The sequence below is a fragment of the Acomys russatus genome, chromosome 12 (genome assembly GCF_903995435.1).
Source record: "Acomys russatus chromosome 12, mAcoRus1.1, whole genome shotgun sequence".
Taxonomy (NCBI): Eukaryota; Metazoa; Chordata; class Mammalia; order Rodentia; family Muridae; genus Acomys; species Acomys russatus.
In genome coordinates, this window is record NC_067148.1 from 38292867 (window position 1) to 38298866 (window position 6000).

Below are 6000 nucleotides of genomic sequence, written 5' to 3' on the forward strand. Positions count from 1 at the left end.
AGGTGCGCGTCTGGGACGGGCGAGGACGGAAGGGGTCGGGAGCAAAGCCCGGCCTCAGCCCGAGCGGAGCTGAGCTGGCTGCCGCTCTCTTCCCGTGCGCCCGCCGCCGCCGCCTCCTCTGCCGCCGCGCCGCGCCGCCCGCCAGCCCCGAAGGAGGGGGCGCGCCGGCGGCTCCACCCTCCTCCTCCCGCCCCCTGCACCCCTCCTTCTCCCTGCTTTCCTCTGGGCTACCTGTCAGCTCCAGCAGTGAAGAGGTGGGAATGGCGACCGTCCGCCGATATACGCTCCTGAGGTTTGTGCACCAGCTTCAGGCTCCAAGACTCCGGAGTCCACATTTGTCCCGGGAGGACGAAACACAGTCCTTTCTGATGAGGTGCCCCCACTTGGAGCCACCTACCAGTCTGCGGTAAACGGGCTGAAGCTGGAGATCTGGAGGCCTGAGGGCCGTCTGGGCCGAGCCCACAGAAGCTCAGTCTAGGGAAGACTCTGATGGGTTGTGGGAGGCGCAGGTGAAGAGACTGTATCTTGCCCCCTGCTCTCTGCCAGGCGCCTTCAGCACCGGGACTTCTTTGTCCTTCCACCTCATGCTCATGCTTGCCCCGTCTGGGTTCTGGTTGGTGCAAAGCCTTTCATCTAGCTCTACTGGGGAGGCTGCAAGAAGAGGCCTGGAAAGAGCGGAATCTTGCCCCACTTCCCTCATGGGACTACCTGGGGTGAATTTGTCCAGCCTTCCACCCCTTTGAGTTGTACTTGTTTCTTAAGTGTTGAACCTCCATCTTTCCAGGAGGCAAGACCATCTTTGCCTGTTCACTGTATCCACAGGGTGAAGGCTACATGTGACAGAGAACTGGGGAGCTTTCTGAAGGACTGTTTGAAAAATCTGCTTTCTCTGCCTTGCCTTACCCATCTCTTCCCGTGTCCCTGGCAGAGGTCTACACAGCCGCAGCAATCCCAACCCTGTGGCACCAGCTTGCAGCCATGGCCTGAGCAATATTTCAGACACTGGCCAATACCCGTGTGATGGAATCCACGCTGAGGTGGTACGGGAGGGTACCCTGTCACCCTCCCCTAGGGCTGTTCTTCATCCAGCTACCCAGTCACTAGCCTTCTACCACTATCCTGTCTGTGCAGTCTGTCCATTTCTCCATCTCCAAAGTCCCACTCTCAGGGATGTCGCTCACTCTGACCATCCTAAGGTCCTTCTCTGCCCCATGCATTCTTCTCAGCGCCAATTAATTCTACTGAGGAGAGAAGGAATTACGCAAAATGCAGTGTTTCCATGAGGGGGAGGGGAGGGCAGGGCGGTGGCAGAGTGGCTCTTTGTGCTTTTAATCTGCATTTTCCCCTCAACATTCCATCTCCAGGAGGATAATTTTCCAGCCTTTTCAGGCCCTGATTGGTATCATTTCTCCAGCAATGACAGCTTTTATTTTCCACCGAAATGAATGCCGTGAAATTTCCAAGAAATACAAAAATGGATATTGTCTCAAGAAGCTGACTACTCAAGGAAGGCACAGAGGCAAACATGTTTCCCCAGGGACTATCCCCTGCAGCCACAGGAAGATGGGCACCCTGGTCCTCAGTCCTTTCCTCTGCTTCCTTCCTCTGAGGTCAGCCCTTGGACTCTCTTTTTCTGGTCACCACTCCCACTCTTAGCTGCCATCGATCCATTCATCTGTCTCCTGGCCAGGCAGTTTGGGCCTCCCAGGCTTCCTGTTGTGTTCAACACCTCAGGGGCAGCTGGAGTTAGCTTAGAATTGGGTCCTTTGTGGAGAGTGGGGTCTGACTTTCACACATACTCTGGTGCCTTATATTTGACCATATCCCCTGAATGGGGAGACCTGGTGGCACTCAGAGGAAGGATAGCAGGCTACCAAGAAGAGACTTGATACCCTATGAGCATATACAGGGGGAGGAGGTCCCCCTCAGGAACAGTCATAGGGGAGTGGAGTAAGGGGAAAACAGGAGAGAGGGAGGAATGGGAGGATACAAGGGAGAGATAACCATTTAAATGTAATATGAATAAATTAATAAAATTAAATTAAAAAAAAAAAGAATTCGGTCCTTTGACCACTAGGTCCTTGTCACCCTGAAATGTCCTATGGTGAGGCTGCCCATAGAAATGGCCCAAAGACCCATCCTTTCTCTCTCCTGTCTATCTTCGAAAAGGGAAGGTGAGAGAGGCCCTGGGATCTGGACTCCAGGTCTTTGCTCCACCGCTCTCTGAGATCATCAGAGATCCTCTTTCAATTGCTAGGTGACCCCAGAACTGATAAGCAATAGAGTGACAGGACATGGCCATGCCTAGCTGAGTCCAGCAAAGCCCCAAGAGAGGCTCTAGAATCCCAGCACGGGGAGAGGAGGTAGGTGGCAGCCAGAGAAGGAACAAAGGTTGCCAGGGACAGAAGAGTAGCGTTCAGAAGTAGTCTTTTGCCTCCACACGTGCCAAGGGCATGTCCCAACTACTCTGCTGATAAGTTGTCCCTGCATCTGGGTTCTACGAAAGGAGCATCAGTGTCCCATCTCCGGCACAGCCTTGGGACAGCAGTCTTCACACTAAGGACTCACAGCTTTTGAGCATTCACCAGGGTGCTGTGTGTCTTGCCCTAAAAGGGTTATAGCCTAAGGCCAGACGAGCCAATCCAAGACCTAGCTAAGGTCAGTCCCAGACCAGCTCTGTACCAAGTGGGATAGAACTGCTCTAGCCCCTTCAGTGTATCAGCTCTATGAGACACCCCAGCCTCTCCCTTCATCCAGCCAGTGCCCTGGTCTCCCAGCAGTTCTGCAGGGGCTCTTAGGCCACAACCAGCTTCCTGCCCTCCGCCCGGCCTCCCTGGGCTCATCCATCCATTATTCACAGCACAAAATGGATTTTTAATTTGAGAAATGAAATGACTCTCCCTAGTGGCTGGTGTGGCAGGGAGGGGTGGGGGAGAAAGGTCGGCTCTTAGAGATGGCTGCACAAAATTGTTGGCTATGGCTATCCTTGGGAAAATGAATATCCACAGCAGGTTTTAGGGGTACCAGAGGTACATGTAGCCCACCCACCACCCAGACCCACACTCCTGCCATTGCTGTCATTGAGTTAAGGGTGACCATCAGTCCTGCCTTGGCCCGTAATGAGGTCTGGGAACAGCTAAAGCCTACCATCCTTTTGCTTTCAGGGTCCTGTGCCAAGCTCCTCACTGGTCTGTCACCTTTCAAAGTCCTGGTTTTCACTGCCTGGTCATCTGGCTTCTCAGGGTTCAGCCTACCCAGTAATTCACAGCTCCAACCGGGTTTTTAAAGTGTATTTTATTTATCATTTAGTTAGTTAGTTATTGCAATAGCGTCTCACTATGTTGCCACCGCTGGTATAAAACTCCTGGACTCAGGTGATCCTCCTGCCTCAACTTCCTAAGTAACTGGGGTCACAGAGCAGACAACCAATGTCTGGCTATGAAATGACTTTTTTTTTTTCTTTTATTGAGACAGGGTTTCTCTGTGTAACCCTGGCTGGATTGGAACTCACTCTGTAGACCAAGCTGACCTCAGACTCAGAGATCTACCTGCCACCTCCTATCAAGTGCTGGGATTAAAGGGTACACCATACACCATCATGCCTGGCATGAAATGGCCTTTTAATTTGAGAAATGAAATGTCATTCCCTGGTGGCTGGAGTAAGAGACAGAGACCAAAGAAGCTTGGAATCACCTACATTCAATCTCTCTTCGGTCCCCAGTTGAGCTCCTATGTGAAACCCCAATTCTTTCCTGTGCATCCTTTAGTATAGGCAGCTGCCTTGGCTTTCTCATTGGCCTCCAGTCACCCCTCATGACTAAGCTTAGTCACTTTAATGTAGCCCTTAAGGCAATGGCCTCCCCATCTGTGTGTGTGTGTGTGTGTGTGTATGTGTGTTCATGTATATGTGTAGAGACCAGAGACCAACTACAGGTGGCCTTTCTTAGGTACTACCCCACCTTGTCTTTTGAAACGAGGTCTCCAATTGGCCTGGAGCTCGCCGAGTAGACATGGCTGGTCATCAAGCTTTGGGGAGCTTCCTGACCCTCTTTCCTAGTATGGGTTTTATAAGCATAGACTCCACACCCAGATTTAAAAAAAAAAAATGGTTCTTAGAATCAAACTCTGGTGAGCCTGCATGGTAAGCACCTTACCAGCTGAGATCTCAACCACCCCCCCCCCCAAGCCTAGAAGTGGCCACTTCTCTGTCCTTCTCTGACCTTCCAATTCTGAGTCTCCTCTTCCCTGCAAAACTCTGACTAGGTCCCATTTCCCAGAACTCAGCTGGTTCTCTTGTGCGTCAGGACTTTCGCACTTACTGGATGGAACAGCCTTCCTCTGTCACCTCTTGGCCAGTTGTCAGTCATCTTTCTGGCTTTCTGTGACACTCTCGGATGGCCTCATCAGTTCTGCGGTCTGGACAAGACCTATCCTCATGGGCTTGGGGTATGCCCTCCCCAAGACCCCACCATACTGTTCTTGGCACTGAGTCCACTATGGAGACTCGCTAAGTGGGAATCCACCTCTACTTACCTCGGAAGCACCAAGATTACAAAGCTGCCACCATACCCGGCCTCTAGGGGTTGAACTTGGGTCCTGATGCTCACACAGTGGACACTTTCCCAACTGAGCCATCTCCCCAGCCCCTAGAACAATGTTTTATGTTAGTAAATACCTGAGTATCTTTTTGTTTCAAAAGCTTTAAGCCATTTAAGTTATGCACATTTGTTGGGAGCCAACCTGAAGATTCTGTTCCCCATCGCTTCCCATGCTCTGGGGCCTTTGTCCATACCCCATGTGAGCCCCTTGCTCATGTTCTTCCTCACTTTCCTCCACTCTACTTTGGAGCAGCTCCATGCCCAGAAACTTAGGCAAGGGCATCTTGAAGTTGGCTGTGGTTCAGCTCTAACCTCAGGTCCAGGACCTAAGCTGCAGGTGTTGAGCTTAGGTAGGGCAGTGCTAGGGGCTGGCTTTACCCAGAAACCTCTGAATGAATCTCAGACATTGTGGCTAGGGCCTTGGCCTCCTGTCCAGACATCCCGCCTCCAAAGGCCTTTCCTGGATCTCCCTGTCTGGAGTGGCCCAGCCATCTTTCATCAGTTGCTCTGGGTACATCTTGTACCGGATTTGTCCCCACCTGACATTCTCTTGTGACTTGCTCTGTTCCCAGTGGCAGCCTCCCTTGGTCTGTTGGAAGCAGATTTTACCCATTGCACCATCCATCCTGCCTAGTGAGGTTTGGGCACCAGGCACGGGGTCAGGGTTGTGCTGGGCCAATAGAACCAGCAAGGCAGTATCTATCAGAGGGTGAAAGGACTTGACATTAGGAAGTCGAGTTTGCAAGCATGCAGCTCTGATGGGTGGGCCTCTGGGGCTCACCATTTTGATGGAAAGCCAGCCAGCCAGCTCAACTCTTGCTGCAGACAGAAATAAGGCAGGGGATTAGGGACTGTGTGGCATTGGACCTCACAACCTAGGTGTCCCCTTCCTGCCAGGGTCACCATGGCCACTGCCCATTACTGCAAGAAAGAAGCCAAAGGGACCCAAAAAGAAACATTCCTTGGCTCAAAGGGTCTCCCAGTCCCCTCCCCCAGCACTCCATCATCATTTCAAGTGATTGGCGCTGAAGGGGATTGTTAGGTAATTAAAGCTGAGCCACTAATTGTTCCTTTTAGGAAAGAGAGCCTAGCTGCAAGAAGGGAGAGGACGGAGAGTCTTAAGGGGATAGGCCTGGCTCTGGCCATGGATGGGGCTTTCTAGAATGCCTATGTGTGTTTGGGGAAGGCAGAGGGTTGGTAAAAATGGATGGAGGATAAGAGTCCTATGGAGCAGCTGTGTAATGCCATGAGTGTCCACTGTCTAGCTCGATGCTCTGTACCCGCCCCTCCAGGTGTTGACTGGAATGGGCTTGCCGAGGGTCTTCCACAGTATCCTCTCAAAACAAGCAGTAGGGTTCCAGGACACCCCTCCCCTTCCCCCCTCCTCCCCAGTTCCAGGCTG